Source organism: Danio rerio, chromosome 25 (assembly GCF_052040795.2).
Source record: "Danio rerio strain M-AB ecotype USA chromosome 25, GRCz13ab, whole genome shotgun sequence".
NCBI classification, from domain to species: domain Eukaryota; kingdom Metazoa; phylum Chordata; class Actinopteri; order Cypriniformes; family Danionidae; genus Danio; species Danio rerio.
Genome location: NC_141045.1, coordinates 30,237,501 through 30,254,673, shown reverse-complemented (window position 1 = coordinate 30,254,673; position 17,173 = coordinate 30,237,501). Strand labels below are relative to the sequence as shown.

Genomic DNA, 17,173 nt, shown 5'->3' with positions numbered 1-17,173 from the left:
TCTACTTTTTCCAGCTGTTTGGACAGACATGTGTGTAAGTATAGTGTATGGACCGTCATATTGGGGTGATTTAAACACACACAGTCCTTTTTTGTCAATTTAACAACATAAAAACGGTGGACCGATTGGAGCGGTTTTTAGATCGACCGCAACTTGACGTAAGAGTGCGGTCCCCCCGCCCACAAATATTGATTGACAGGCACACATCACCTAATCCTCAGTTTGTCGTTTCACGTCCGCCATTTTCAACATGTCAACGAGTCAAAGCGATGTCACTAAAAGAACACCCTTGCTCTATTTTAGATGTAGGGCTCATTGGGCTCAACACAAGATCATCATTCATCACATGATCGCTCTAATCGGAATTATTGTTTGTAACTTAGTTACAAACTTAGTTTGTAGGAAGGTTTGCAAACTAGTGTACTTTTCATTGCGTCTACCTTAAACTTCACCCGTTTGCATTTCTCGAGGTCACAGAAGCTCTCTGTGAGTGTGATCTTAACTAGGTGCAGCTGTAAAGTGCGAGCGCCTTTGCCTCACGTGAGTGTCGCTCTATTGGAAATAAAATAACAAACTTGCCTGCAGGTCGCACACAAGAAGTGCCGCTCAGTGACGCACAGCACCATGCATTTTTAAATTCTAAACATAAGTGAAGTAAAGTGAAACGGCTATACGTCGTGTTTGTTGGCCTCACGCATCATACACACCTGTCAGCCAGTCAGTCAATCAGCAAGTAACCTCAGAGGGTTAAACAATGAACGCACAGTCCTAATATGGTTAGAAAAAAGTTTGCGGTGTTATAATTCACTTACCATTTAAAACGTTTTGGTCCAATTATAACCCACTATTAAAAAACACGACTGAATTTTTTGAATGGAAAGCTGTAATGTAGCCGTGGCGGGATCAATTTTGGCGTGGCGCCTGCCATGGAAGAATGAATGTAGCGGAAACCATGAAGTTTAATTGCATCTTTGGATGAAAACATGGCTAATGATGGCTTATCGTTTTGTAATCTAATTACTAGATCAAATTACTAGATCAACAACAACCAGTACACTATAAAACCCAACAGTTAACTTTATCAAATGAAATAAGTGTAGTCAACTCAAATTTACTGAAAGTTAATATTACTCATTTGAAAAGAGTTTTGAACTCAGTGTTGAAGGTAATGGGTTAATTAAATCATTACCTCATTACTTCAACTGAAATGGTGTAAGTTCACAGAACTCACATAGATTAGTTTTTGAACTCAAATGGATTGTTGCAATTGGTTTCTTCAAATGGTTTGAGTTTACTTATTGGGTGTTACAGTACTCAGTTGATTTGAGTTCTCTTCATTATTGGGTTTTACAGTACTCAGTTGATTTGAGTTCTCTTCATTTATTGGGTTTTACTGTGCTCAAATTGCTTAAAAAATATATATTCAAACAAAAATGTCATGAGCCTAAAGCAAGTGCACAAGACTGTCAGAAAACAGGTGTCACCAGGCACTCTGCTCCCAAGTCTTGAAAAACATACACTCCTCCTACTAATCAAACACATACACTCCCTCAACAAACATGCCTCAAATGCATTGCTTCACTAAATGCCGTTGTAATATAAGTGAATACTATAATAAAATAAAACAACCTACATACAAAAATATCTGCAATACAATTGTATTCATTATTACTTTACTGTATACTAAAGACTAAACAACATGGAATGACAAAATCACTCAACTCATTGAATTGTTGCCCTTGTAATACTAATGTCATATTAAAGTAGCAAACATGTAATACTGTAGTGAAAAAAAAATGTTTAAGAAATCAATTCTGTATTCATTCTGAGATTTTGAAAATGCTTTGCTAATCTCTCTTGAATAGGGTGGGTTAAGTTTTTAACAGCATAGGGTGCTGTAAGGTTTACAAACAGCCATGCATGCATCGACCTCTTTACAAATACTAACTAAATAGTCTAAAACGGGTCACCAACATGGTGCCCGCGGGCACCAGGTAGCCCGCGAGGATCACATGTGTTGCCCGCAGTCCTGTTTTTAAAATAGTTCACCATAGCACCACTTATACCAGTAAGCTTCATCTAATATAGAAGTAATAATTTAAAAATGTAAATATTTGCAGAGATATTTAAAAATAAATTGTTGCACATTGATACATTAAATACAGGCTATTTCCTACCCTGTTAAATTATTCTTGATAACTTTTGTGAGAATCATTAACATAATCATTGTCTTCACATGGATGAATATCATTAATTATTACCAAAAACATAAAGTATAATTAAAAGTAAATTGAGCAAATTTGTTATTTAAGAAGTGTTTATCAAACTGGTAGCCCTCCACATTAATTGGTACCCAAAAAGTAGCTCTCAGTTTCATAAAGGTTGGTGACCCCTGGTCTAAAATAATCATAAGCAAGGTTAAGAAAGGTTAAAGCTAATTACAGGAGCGTTCATATTGACCTTTTTCTCCGCAGACGAGCGGGCGCTGCCATTTGAATCTTTTTGGCACGAGACTTCCGGTCTCATTCACTTCCATTCATTTTTAGACATTAAAAACTGCTCGTTTCGCTGTTTGATGTTGCAAACTGATATTTCCTTGTTATATTATTCTTCTTGGTCTGTATAGTCATGCAAACATTTGTTTGTAGAGCAAGTAGTTTGACCATTTTTTGCCGTTTATTATTCCTTGTCATTTCTCCCATAGGCGACTGAAACGGATGTTCTAAGACAATCGCAAAAACAGGCGCACTTCCGCATTTTAGAATAAGGTCAATAGACCATTTGAATGTGGTGATGTCATTGACCCACGGACATTTCCTGCTTCTTATCATACTATTTTATACCTCTAACAAGAGGCCATTCAATAATATATTCATGTTAGAACAGATATCATAGCATTATTTATCAACATGTGGACCTTTTTGGTTTTTCGGAAGCTATGGAAACTAAAAATGTAAAGCAGGAAATGCGTTGGGATCATTGTTTTTGTTTGCTTTTTTGCTTTTTGATAAGCCAATCAGTCGACGCTGACTTTCTGCCACTTTATGGATCATGATTTGCCACGCTTTCCTATTTCTGACTGCTTCTTTCAGTTGTTCCATGTTCAAGTTCGTGTCAGTCTTGATTGTGTCCAGCCATCGTGTTCTCTGACGCCCTCTTCCTCTCAATCCACTGACTGCACCGATCATTAAAGCTGTTTCCATGGAGTTGGCTCGCATGGTATGACCAAAGAACGAGAGCCGCTGCTCGGTGATTTTGACCTCTAGCGATACATTTTGTTTGACATGCTCCAGGATCGTTTTGTTTGTGATCCTTGCTGTCCATGGTATGCACATCATTCGCCTCCAGCACCACAATTCGAAAGCATCGATCTTCTTTCTGTATTTCTTCTTGAGTATCCAGCTCTCACATGCACACACAGAGATTGGGAAAAAGACATTGAACGGCATTGATTATTCTGATCTTTGTTAAAAATGCTGATGTCCTTGCTTTTACATACCTTCGCCATTCTTTGCATTGCACTGCGGCCAATTGCGATTCTTCGTTCGATCTCTGGCCCTGACTCGCCATTGTGGTCGATCTTCGATCCAAGGAAGATGAAATCTTGGACTGACTCGATTTTCTCATTGTCAATTGTTATGTGGACAGTATCATTTCTTGCTGTTGTCATTACCTTCGTTTTCTTAATGTTGAGGTATAGTCCCATGTGTTCACTATCTTCTTTTACTCTTTGGACCAGATATTTGAGGTCCTTTTCACTTTCTGCCATCAGGGTCGTATCATCGACATAACGAAGGTTGTTAATGTTTCTCCCGCCGATCCTAACTCAGATTGGTGACTCGTCTAGATTGCATAGCCTCATGACCATTTCGGTATACAGTTTGAACAGGGTATGCGATAAAATGCATCCATGTCAAACACCTTTCTCAATCCCAAACCAGTCAGTGTTGCCAAATGCCGTCCTGACCGTGGCATTTTGATTGTCATAGAGTGACCCTGTCAGATCTATTAAATGCTGCGGGATGCCCATCTGCTTCAGACATTTCCATAGCTTTGCCATGATTGACGCAGTCGAAGGCCTTGCTGTAGTCGATGAAGCACATATACACATGTTTTTGTTTACATCCCTCAAAATGGTCTATAGTGAGCCGTGTTTACATTAAAGGTGTCATAAGTGATCCTCTTCAGAAGCATCGTTTGTCATGCTAAGTTGTTATGCTAAATATTTTCGTGGCTAGCTTTTGCACGCTCAAATTTGAAAATAGCTCAATATTCTTGTCTTTGGATATTAAACTCATGGACAAGTCTACTGTATGCATGCATAGGCCCGGATTGGCTAATCGGGAGGACCGGAGAGAATTTCCAGTGGGCCGGTTCGTTTTTTGGCCGCGAGGGCCGGTGTCCCTAGCTCCAGAATCTGTTGCTCTCAGCAGTCACACTTTTTAAATTAATTTATTTATTTACTTGACCACCGTCTTCTTATTCATTATTTTACTGCAGCTCTGCTCTTTTTATCTATGGGCAAGATGCAGCCTGCAGGTTAATGATGATATAACTCAGATGAGACAGTCCAGTGGTTAGCACATTAGGTTATGACACCGCCGACCCGGGTTTGATCCTCGTCTGAATAATTTATTTTTTTCATTTTTATTGTTAAGACATATAATACTGTTAATGTTGTTGAACATTTGAAGTTCTAAAGCAGCTGTTTTCTCAAAAAAAAGACATGATAGTGTAATTAGAAACTGAATTGGAAAAGACCTTATTTTAATATAGTCAGTCGTGAACTGAGGTGGGCCGGTCTGAGGCTTGAAACTCCAGGGCTGAAAAGGAGGCCCACTCCGGCCCTGTGCATGCACCACACACGCTCACCAAGAAAAGCACAGTCTACATGAACATTGTGCCGACAGGTATTTTCTATGTAGTATTCTTGTTCCTGCTGCTTGCAACAACGCTACTGTGCTGTCATGGCAACACTGGGAAAATGACGCATCTTGACACGTTTACTTGTCAGTAAAAAAAAAATGGCCTGTGTTTATTTTTGTATTTATTTTTTTTTTTAATCAGTGCAATTTAAAAGTGAGTTACTTTAAATTTAAATAGTCATGCAAAATTACTCTAGTAAAAAGGTAGTGCTGTCGCCTCACAGCAAGAAGGTCGCTGGTTCGATCCGCGGCTCAGTTGGTGTTTCTGTGTGGAGTTTGCATGTTCTCCTTGCGTTCACGTGGGTTTCCTCCGGGTGCTCCGTTTTCCCCCACAGTCCAAAGACATGTGGTACAGGTGAATTGGGTAGGCTAAATTGTCCGTAGTGTATGAGTGTGTGTGAATGTGTGTGTGGATGTTTCCCAGAGATGGGTTGTGGCTGGAAGTGCATCCGCTGTGTAAAAACTTGCTGGATAAGTTGGCGGTTCATTCCACTGTGGCGACCCCGGATTAATAAAGGGACTAAGCCAACAAGAAAATGAATGAATGAATGCACATTCAATTTCGGCTTCTGCTAAGTGCATTCAGAAATTTTGGTTTCTATTTCAGCCCAGAATTTTAAATTCATTTGGTTCATTCATTTAATTTTTAAATCTTTAATGTTCTACAAGAGGAAAAATGCCACATTGAACTTGAATAGCCTGAGGGTAAATACATTAAATGTTAATAGTTAATAGATTTTTTTTGTTTGTTTGTTTTTTAGATAAACTCTCCCTTTAAACTTACAACTCTGCCAAGCTCACAAAATGAATTACATCCTTGTGACAAATACTCTATATAAGAATCTCTAAATATCACCATACTGGCTGCAATTGTTCTTCTAAACAAAACATCCACCCATAAAAACTCCTATAAGGATCAACAGGCTAAAATAAAGAGTCACAGAGAAACAGGCAATAGGGAGAGGAAAGAAAATGTGTGAACGTGTACACGACAGTGATTCCCACCGGCACCATTGAGAGCTAATGGAGAAGAAACACAGAAGACATTTGTCACAGAACAACATGCAGTGCTAACAACCCTGATGACTGCTCCTGTCTCCGCCACGAGCCTTTGTTCAAGCCCATTAGTGAAAATTCATTGTGAAATGGCACCAAATAGCCACTCAAACCTCAGTGTTTCTTACATACAGGTTTGTATTGTTGTAAACCTCTACTTGAGAGAACCAATATAACTTTATAAAATGCAAGCACCTGTACTCTTTAACTGAAAGTTATCAGCACTACTTTCTGCCAGAGGTCAAGGAGGAAATTCAGCTGTTTATTCAGCCATTTCCTTTCCATTGTATAATGAAGGTCTTCATTTTTTGCATGGCCCAGTTCATGATTAAAGCCAACATTAACCACATTCTCATCTAGCATCAGTAATGTCACTTAAATTAACTTAAAATAATCAAAATATTAAAAAAAAGAAATGCTGAAAGGTAAATTTTAGCTAATAAAAATTGACTGGCACATAAAAGTGTTCAGACCTTCTGAATGTACCCTTTTTTTCACCAGCACAAACTAGCTGTGCTAGTTTGAAGCCATTGCTATTGGTGGTTCGAAGCTGGTTCACCAGCTAGAGAGAGCCACCAAAGAACCAGGTCTGATGTCACTGCATCTTTTCCAGCCACACAAACGCGCCATCAAAAGTGCTAAGCTATAAATGTTCAAATGTTCTATATTGAAAATCTATACAACATGTTTATGCAGCACGCTGTAGTTTGTATAGATGGAGATAATGAGCAATAATGTGTTCATGCAGCCCAGGCCCGGATTGGCTAATCGGGAGGACCTGAGGAATTCCCGGTGGGCCGGTCTAATTTTAGGCCGCGAGGGCAGATGTCCCTAGCTTCTTGCACTCTCAGCAGTCTCACTTTTTTCATATATTTATTTAACCATAGCCTCACTCTTTTTATTAATAATTTTTCCGCTCTTTTTATTTATTTTCTCGCAGCCACGTGAGCAAAATGCAGCCTGCAGGTTAAGGATGATGTAACTATCATTCAAACCTAAACAGTGGCACCTTAGTGAATATAAGAATTAGAGCAATTAATATTAATGAATATTACAACTGCTCAATGAAAATCAGATGATTCACTACACTAATAAATCTGACAGAACTTGATTAGAAATCTAAAAAGGGGAGAAAAAGGTTTAGCCATTTTTTTTTTTTATTCCAACCGCATCAGCATAACGGCGCCGTTGTGATCCAGTGGTCGGCACGTTGCGTTACAAAATGATTTCTTTTTTTTATTTTATTATTAAGACATATAATACTGTTAGGGTTGTTAAACATTTGAAGTTCTAAAGCAGATGTTTTCTTGAAAAAGATGTGATAGTGCCATTAGAATCTGAATAGGAAATGATGTTATTTTAACATAGTCTGTCATGAACTGAGGTAGGCCGGTCAAAGGCTTGAAACTCCAGGGCTGAAAAGGAGTCCCACTCCGGCCCTGATGCAGCCCATCATAATTTGTATAGACAAAGAAAACTTGGGAAAATAACATGACCTCTCAGAGCATCATAATTTGAAAAGACACAGATTAGAAGCTATAGTGTTCATACCAAAATAAGAAAAATCTGAACCAATGTTATACTTCAGCATTATGTGAACAAGAACAAGTGGTTCTTACTTCCTGACAACAGGCATCCGAAAGACCCACCCATCAATTACAAAGGTGAAGAATTTGTCCTATACATGAGTTAATTTGTCCTATTTTGACTGCAATGCCATTACAAATTATGAATTTAACCCATCGAAAAAGGCTTTAAGACCCAGCGGAATCCTCTGTTGACCATCAAATCAGTGTCACTTCAGCTAGTCAGTTGTGGCCAATGCAAACAATAACTTTTTCATGGGTCCAACATCCAGCTGTGCTAGTAAACATACAATCTGATGACCAATAAAAAGGTGTGAAGCACCAAAAGAGGCACATATTAAGATGAATTTGAAGACTAATTTGGCTATTGATGTTATCCATAAATTTGGCTTTTGTTGAAAATCATAAAGCTCTTTATCACATACATACATACATACACATATATACACATATATACACACATATATATATATATATATATACACACACATATATATATTTATATATATATATATATATATATATATATATATATATACACATATATATATATATATATATATATATATATATATATATATATATATATATATATATATATATATATATATATATAATTTTAAATAGCCAAATTCTGAAACGGAGAAAAATGTGAATGTGCTTTGGGCAGTTTGTTATTTGCCTACTAAGTGATAATAGCTGCGTCTCAAATGGCACACTATACACCATGCACTATGTACTTATGCACTTACACACTCAACAGGTTAGCATATGTATGCAGTGTCATCCCAAATAGCACACTAATGTTTTTTTACTAAGGGGAAATTCAAACTGTTTCCCTGATGACGTTTGACAGTTGCCAAATCAGAGAAATGAATGACCAAACTATCAAATAATACCTGCCGTGAGTGTAACCGCATTCACCATCGGGAGGCGCTATATACCACTCTTGTAGGAGAATTTTGCTTTCACCATCCAAAATAAATAAAAGTTAGCCAACCTGTGCACCCGATAGCTCCACCCCTTTTGCTACGTGAGCAAAACTGCAGTCGTTGAGTGCATGTATTGTCCATCATTACGCACTTCATTTTACCAGCTGAATGAGTGCATCATCCGGGTAAGTAAAGTGCACTTACTATTTTTAGAGTTTTCAGTGTGAACGCTAACACTATTTATACTTCAAAATAGCGTAGAATAGTGCATGAGTATGCGATTCGGGATGCAGCTAATATGCTAAGTTAACAGATTCATATTTTCATAATGATATTTGATATACGTGATAAATCTATAATCAAAAAATAAATAAATACATGTTTTTTAATGGAACAAATGAACATTTTACTCCTCCCGAAATGTGAAAAAATTTATACATTTGAAAGAAAAATCTGTGAAGGCATGTTATGGGCTAGACGTCAGATACTGTCAATGCAACACTTAAAACAACACCACATACCGTTTTGTTTTTATTTTATTTTTTTATTATTCCATTCTATTTTTAATCGGGCATTAATCATTATGAATTTAAAAAATAATGTAAAATGAACTGCTGACAAGATGGTGCAGTGGGTAGCACGATCACCTCACAGCAAGGTCACTGGTTCGAGCATTGGGTAGGTCAGTTGGCATTTCTGTGTGGACTGTGGAGTTTGCAAAGACATGCGCTATAGGTGAATTGGGTACAGGTCCGTAGTGTAAGAGTGTGAATGAGTAGGTATAGATGTGTCCCAGTGATGATTTGCAACTGGAAAGGTATTCGCTGTGTAAAACATATGCTGGATAAGTTGGCGGTTCATTCCAGCTGGCGCAGTGGGTAGCACAAGGGACTACAGATGTAGTCCCTGGGTAGTCCCCAGGGACTACAGATGTAAATTAGCTTTATAGCTAACTCTGGCACAACATGTCATGTTGTACATTGTCCCTGTATGAATAAATAAAGTAAATAAATAAAAAAAATTGCATCACAGCAAGAAGGTCACTGGTTCGAGCCCCGACTGGGTCAGTTGGCATTTCTGTATTTAAATATAGTGCAATATTTGAAGATCGGAATCATATCCGTTAAGAGCATGGGTCTCAAACTCAATTCATGGAGGGCTGCAACTCTGCATAGTTTTGCTCCCAACCTAATCAAACACAGCTAATCCAATGTCAAGGTGTTCAAGACTACTAGAGACTATTAGACAGGTGTGAGTCAGGGAAGGTTGGAGCTTAACTATGCAGAGCTGCAGGCGTCCCAGAGTTTGATATCACTGGTTTAGAGGATTTTAAATGTGGAGAATCATTTATGCGATCAAGTGGAAATGGAAATGTTTCCAAAAAATAAGACAGTTATCAGATCAGGAAAAAAAATGTATAAAGTGACAAGATGTACACAGTACTAAATTTCAAGTGCTACTTAAGAAGTACTTTTCCTGGTTCAGAGCCAGTGCTTTGGGTGTTTTTTTTCTTAGCTTAAAGGGCACCTATTGTACCCCTTTTTGAAGATTTTAAATAAGTCTTTTTTGTCTCCAAAATGTGTCTGTAAAGTTTCAGATGAAAATACAGATCAAATTACTTATTATACTTTTTTTTTTAAATCGGGTAAATTTGAGTTGTTAAGACTTTGTAGCTGTTTTTTTTGCCCGTGCCTTTAATGCAAATGTTCTCCCCTCTTACCGTTCACACAGGTGTGTCAGAGTAGTAGCCTTTATGTAAATAAACAGCACAGTGACATACAAGAATGAAGCAGATCTACCTTACTACAGTAAGAACTTTTATTTGATATATTTGTTGTAGAGTTAATTCAAGCCTTTCTGCAACAACGAGTCACAAACAATGTCGTTATAAAGTTAGCGCGTGCACAGGAACACAAGTTCACAAACCGGGATTGAAGTGTCTTCTTTTAGAATTGTATTGAAACTATGCAGGTATGATGTTGAATTACAAAGCAATTTTAATGTATTTTTCACAAACATACAAGGTTTTATAAAGGTTTTAAACTTGTAAAACTCCTTCTTGGTCACATTTGAAGATGACTGATGATCACAGCAAGCTGAACAGATCTATTATTTCTAGTTGCTTTGCACATGTCCTGTCTTGTTGATATGATTATACGCGTTGCTACGGAGACATGCTAATAAGTCAATCAATTTGGTGGGCGGGGAAACCGCACTCTTACATCACATTGCAGTGGGCCTTAAAACGGGAGGGATTGGGATCCTATTCTAACGTCAGGAAATTCAGGAGTTTTTATCAATCCAATATGACTGTGGACACACTATACCTACACACAGTTCTGTCCAATGAGCTTTAAAAAGTTGATTTTCATCATAAGTGCCCTATAAACAAAATAAACGATACTATTATTGGCCATTGGCAAACTATCTGTAAGGGTAAATTAGACTAAAAAACACAATAGCCCATGCAATCATCATGTCACAGCTAAAAAGCAAAGTCATTTCAAAAGTGGTAAGAAACAACACTTTAGCACAATAAGATGAGAAAAGTAAATGATCTCAAATCAGAATTAGTATTGACTTTACTGAATCAAGTAAACAAGTCAGAATTCTATAGACGGAAGTGACTTTCAAATAAAAGTTCAAGACAGAGAAAAAGTGACAGCAGGGAACAAAGACAGATCAGACAATCAGATGAGACAAGCGACTGGCTGAATGATATTGAAGATGGGGGGGGGGAGCAAAACATCTCCCCATGGCTATTCTTTCAAAGATGAGAGGGTTTCTAAGTAGTGGCACAATTAGGTTGCAGTTGATGGAGACACTACATGAAAAAGAATAGCACTCTAGGCCAGCCAAAAGAATCAGACTCAAAAGACAGGAAGCCCACACATATGCCTGACCGAAAATAGCTCAACTGGTAGAATGTAGTGGGTGGATAACCATGAAAGAAAGTACCCAAATCCTTTCACAAACAGCAACATGGCCAAGTAATAAACAAGTTGCTTTATATGTACAGTACCATCAGTCACAGCTCATAAAGAGGACTAATACATCTGTCATTAAATCAAACAAATATTGGTCAACCTAATGCTAAAGTTCTAGTTTACTTCTAGAGCTAGTCCCTGAACTTTGTCACTAGATTTCACACCTTCCTTCTCACCAGATCCCTTCAGTGTTTTTATTTCAAAATGGGGACTAGCAACTTTTGGGCCAAAGTCCTGAAAGTGTGAGGTATTGCTTACCTGGTATAGCCTCATGATCTCTCCCTGCATCTGCTCTATTCAATGGGCATGGACAGCACTGCTTACATAGGTCGCACTGATGCATTTTAGTTTCAAAACGTTTTAGAATGAAAACGATCCGCGTCCAAACTAGCGTTTGACCCAGCCTTTCTGAACATCTCTCCGTCTACACCAAAACGCTGAAAACGCACATCACTTGACCACACACACACACACACTCTGGCATGCGCTGTAGCAAATCTACCTAGATGAGAGCTGTGCTCGGAGTGTTCATCAAGGATCTCCCGGTGGATCTAAGCTCATCTTCATCTTGTTGACTATTTCTAACGACAAATTTCCCGAGTTTGGTCTTTTGAATCTATTACTTGCTCTCAGGTAACGTGTTTTGGGTGAGCGCAAAGATAAGTTAATAATTATTGGAACCACGTACAATCTGTATATTGACTGATTGCTTGCCTTTATTTCCTATAATGTACAAACTTATTGTACGCTATAGTGTTATAATGGCCATTATTGATAATTAACACTAATATTCAGCAAAAGGTGGGTTTCTTCTGGGTGCTCCGGTTTCCCCCACAGTCCAAAGACATGCGGTACAGGTGAATTGGGTAGGCTAAATTGTCCGTAGTGTATGAGTGTGTGAATGTGTGTGTGGATGTTTCTCAGAGATGGGTATCCGCTGGATGGGTATGCGCTGGAAGGGCATCCACTGCGTAAAAAATTGCTGGATAAATTGGCGGTTCATTCCGCTGTGGCGACCCTGGATTAATAAAGGGACTAAACCGACAAGAAAATGAATGAATGAATGAACTTGGGTTTCAATACAATTATATATTTTTTTATTATGGCAAGAATAAAAACTAAAAAGTACACTTACTAAAAATACTGTGTCTGTGGCTATTTTCTGTTCTCTACTTATAAGCTAAAAAGGCAATAATGGTTCAACATTGCTTACAATTATCACCAATAAAGCCTAGAGAAACAGGGCATCAGTATATTGTAAACTGATAGGTTTATATATTCCTTTCAAGTTAAAGTCAGAATTTTTAGCCCCCGTTTATTTTTTTCCCCAATTTCTGTTTAATGGAGAGCAGATTTTTTTCAACACATTTTTAAACATATAACAAATAACTCATTTAAAATAATTGATGTATTTAATATTTGCCTTGATAACAGTAAATAATATTAGACTAGAAAGTTATGAATTGATTGTTGAATAGGATCTATTATCTACATGACATTTACACCCCATACACACTGAGCTTCATCGTCAACGCTTAGCAGAGGACGTTTCTGAAGTTGGGGAACATCATAGCAGTATTAGCCAGTGAAATTAGTCAGCAATAGGACTGTCTGAGCTGGTGTATTTGCATATATCGATCTGATTGGCTGACGCTTCCATCGGTGCTTGAAAAGTTGAGCACGTGACAGATCCACAATGCAGTTCGGCCACACCTGACGTTACTCATTTAAAGTGAATGGGAAGCATTGAAGCTGACGCCCTGTGTGAATGGGGCCTTAGCAACATTTAGCAACTGTAAGCAGAGTTTAGATACTTTCCAATGAAAACAGTTGGCAACACTGTAGTCTTCTACTATTTGTCCCTTTTTACTTTGTTTCACCGTCTTCTAAGGCAAAAACACTGATTTAATGTGTCATGTTTGGATCTCATTGGTCCTTTCCCATGGGAACTCACCGTGAAGGCACTGTGGGTAACAGCAGGGAGGAAGTACCACAGAGAGCTTGCGGTCCTACAGGTCTGTCACGACTACATTGCCCTGAAGCTTCCCTCTGCTTACCACAGATAAAGCAATGCATGCTGTGTGTGTGTGTGTGTGTGTTTGTGAACGTTTACACGCCCACACCATGTTTTCAGCTGTTCCTGCTCATTTCCAAACCTTTACACTGCTTTGAGAATGTGTCATACTTTGTTGAAAGAAGCGGATAAGATGTTCTGAAGGTTTTGCACTTCTCGGTTGGACTGGTGCGACAGAGTCGTGTAGACTAATACTAAAAGTCTAATACGACCCATTTTTGAGAAACATTGACACCGGGAAAAAAAAACATTTATTCCTGGTCAGATCACATGATGTTGGCATGATTTCCATGACGTTTAAGATGGCTTACGGATTCGTGAATGACAAAAAAGCATCACATCACAAGATTCAATTATTACTTCTTGTGTAATATGACGCCTTACAACATAATCGCAAAAAGCCTGGCATGTTTAACTTTTTTATTGTTCTTTACAACGAGTTCCGTCATGTGGGTAACACATAATTTGGGTCAGGTAATCAAAAAAATAAACTGCATATTTTAAGGTGTTTTAAGCAATTGTATCTAACAGACTGGCACAAATATGCAGACATATCCATTCTCTTAACGAGTTTCTGAGTTCTCTCATCCATCCAACAGAGTTTGTTTTTCCAGATGTAATCTAGAAACATGTTCTATGCGGTGAATACATTATAAAAGTATCATTAACAGTGTCATTAACAGTGAAAGTAGTTTAATGTAGGCTTCTACTCACTTAGAATGTTATTTAGGCTAGATTATTATTTTATTTAACAAACCAACGCAATATTAATGCAATTAGTGTTTTGTCGCATACAGCGGACTTGTTTTGAAGCGCTTTACCTAAAATGTTATTCATTATTCTTGTTTATAGATAACTGGACAACAAAAGATACATTAAAATTAAGATAAAAATTATACTAAAGATAGTTAGTTTCAAAAATATATTTAACACTTGCAAATATCCACATAACAGAAATGTGTCTAGGAGACCCAAAAACATGAAGGACCCTGTATTGACATGACCAATTTGCTGCACGTTTCTTCAGTTGTTTGTGTTGTGACCAGTTTGCAACACGTGTGCTGTCAAATTGATGAAGATCGTTTCTTTATTTGCTGGTGTTTTTTTGTAATTGCATGTGCTTTCTTAAATTGCAACATGTTAAGCTCTCCCTGACACCGTATGTTTTGCTCTGAGGAAAATAAGGATTTAATGAATGCTTCAATGTGTTTGTATCACAAATCTCTGTCATATATTTACAAATTTGTTAATATGTCAATATTTTAAAGATTATGTTATGCTGATGTGCATTCATTTTCTACGCCTTAATCGCAGCAAGTTTAGGCAAGGGTGTGTTTATTAAGTAAATAATGGCAGAAAAAATATACATTTAGATTACAAAGAAAATATCGTAACATTAAAAAGGAATCATAAGTTTGATCCTATCCACGTCATAATGAATGCCATTAAATAATGTAGTTATTAATTGTCAGCAAACATCACTGTTTAATGAGATTGAAATAAGTAAATAAATTTGAAATGGACATAAGAAATATCGCTATAGCAACACTTGTGATTGCTTTGGCTAATAACGCTTGCTGTAGATAAGCATGGGACGATAACTGTTTTTAAGGTATACTGCGGTTTTGAAAATTCAAGGTTTTAAAACCTTCAAAATTTTCTGTAATACAGTTCCTTTGGCATGTGTACAATTTTTTACTTGCTTTTTTGTTGTTGTTTTTTTAGGACAACAGTATCTACAGCAGAAAATATACCCAAAGATGCCATTTTTAATTGTAAAATTTTTTTTTCCTAAAATAAAATAAATTGTAAATAAAATAAAAAAAACAGTTATTGTTTTTTACCCAGAGGATTCAAAAGAATATATTTTAGAGCAGTAATAACGATACCGGGAAGGCGTGATTTTTTTTTAATCCAAGGTTATCATACCATCAGAATCTTATACCGGCCCATTCCAAGTCGTAGACGTCACAAGATGTCTGATCGTGAATGAATGAGCAGTCTGGCACATTTGTTACCCATGACAAGTCAAGATTTTATCAAAGAAGCAAAAAAAAAAAAAAAGATTTCACATGGTGACTTTTGTAACCGAAGATAAAAATCATGTGATCTGACCCTCGGAACCCTGACCCTTAAGAATGCACAGGAACGATGAAAATGAAAACTAAAATACTGGATGCACTTGGCCGAAACTTTTTTTTTTTTTGTAATAATAATTAGTTTATTAAATGATACAATTTTGTAAGGCTTTGTTTTTATTTTAATAACTTTAAATAATACATTTATGACCATCTTATGTTGCACGTATATTTTTGGCAATAGCTAAAAATACTGTATATTGTATGGGTCAAAATGACAGATTTTTCTTTTATGCCAAAAATCATTTGAATATTAAGAAAAGATCATGTTCCATAAAATTCTAAGACTTTATGTTGAGGACCCACAGGTCCTATCCAACAGGACTCATGTAATTATTGTAGCAGAGCACACTAACACTTTCTGGAGTGGACAGCATTCAAATCTCGACTTATTGGTTTCCAGCATCTCTGCACCAGAGAATGTCCCTCGTTTGAAGTGATATATTGACATGCTGTCTCTCAAGGGTATGTAGGTGGATGGCTGCTGCACATTTATCTGCATACAGATGTCATTTATGGGCAATTGCTCACATTCACCTCCTCTCATTCAGCAGCATCCACTTCCGCAATCGCTTCACACCTCTTCGCTTCTTTTTTCAACCCCCTATCTGGTACCATTCTGCTCTGAGTCATACAAAACGTGAGGCAGAAGGGAACAGGGAGCTTCCGGTAACCTCAGGCAAAATGCTGGCAAGTCTGAAAACTGTTACCCAGATAAGGCGCTTGCAATTATGCTTTTAACCCGTGTCCCTTGACAAGCTCTTCTTACTCCTTGTGCTCTCGACCTTCTGTCATTCTTTAAAGTGGCTGAGCCAACCCCTCGATCTCCTCATCTGCACTCTCCTCTCTCATATTTCAAGCCCTCTCTGAAGCCTTGAATTTCAAGCCCTCAACTTAATCTGAGCTCAAGAAACCAAAGGCTTTCCACTACTTCACACCACTACAATGGCCAAAAAAATCTGTATTAGGTGTTGAGGTACATGAACATAAAGTAAGGTTTTAAATATTTATATATATATATATATATATATATATATATATATATATATATATATATATTAGTGCTGTCAATCGATAAAAAAAATTAACTAATTAATCGCACTTTTAAAAAAAATTAATCGCGATTAATCGCATTTAAAAGACTGAAACTTGTAATTTTGGCTATTAGAGTGTAAAATTTATGTAAACGCAAGACAAATACTGTTTAAATTCAAAATATAATTCATTATTACAAATTTTTTTAACTTGTAACACAGATTTCTTCATGTAAACAACATACCCACAATAAACCATCAAAATCCTGGCTTGACAGCCATATTTATTACAGAAATAAAAACACAGGCATGTTAATGCCATTTGAATTTCAAAACAATCAATGCCAATGAAGAAAACATTGATTTCCATGTTGGATTCTAAGTGGTCTGCAAAAAATGCCAAAATACAGGCATTGCAGATATGGAAAATTATAATAATAA

The 17,173-nt window shown here is 37.1% G+C and overlaps 1 protein-coding gene across 19 annotated transcripts in view; it reads right to left on the bottom strand.

Moving 5' to 3' along the window:
• The window catches only part of cadps2 (Ca++-dependent secretion activator 2), a 350,912-nt gene that overhangs the window by 311,405 nt on the left and 22,334 nt on the right, over positions 1-17,173 (bottom strand). The gene's annotated exons all lie outside the window — the stretch shown is intronic.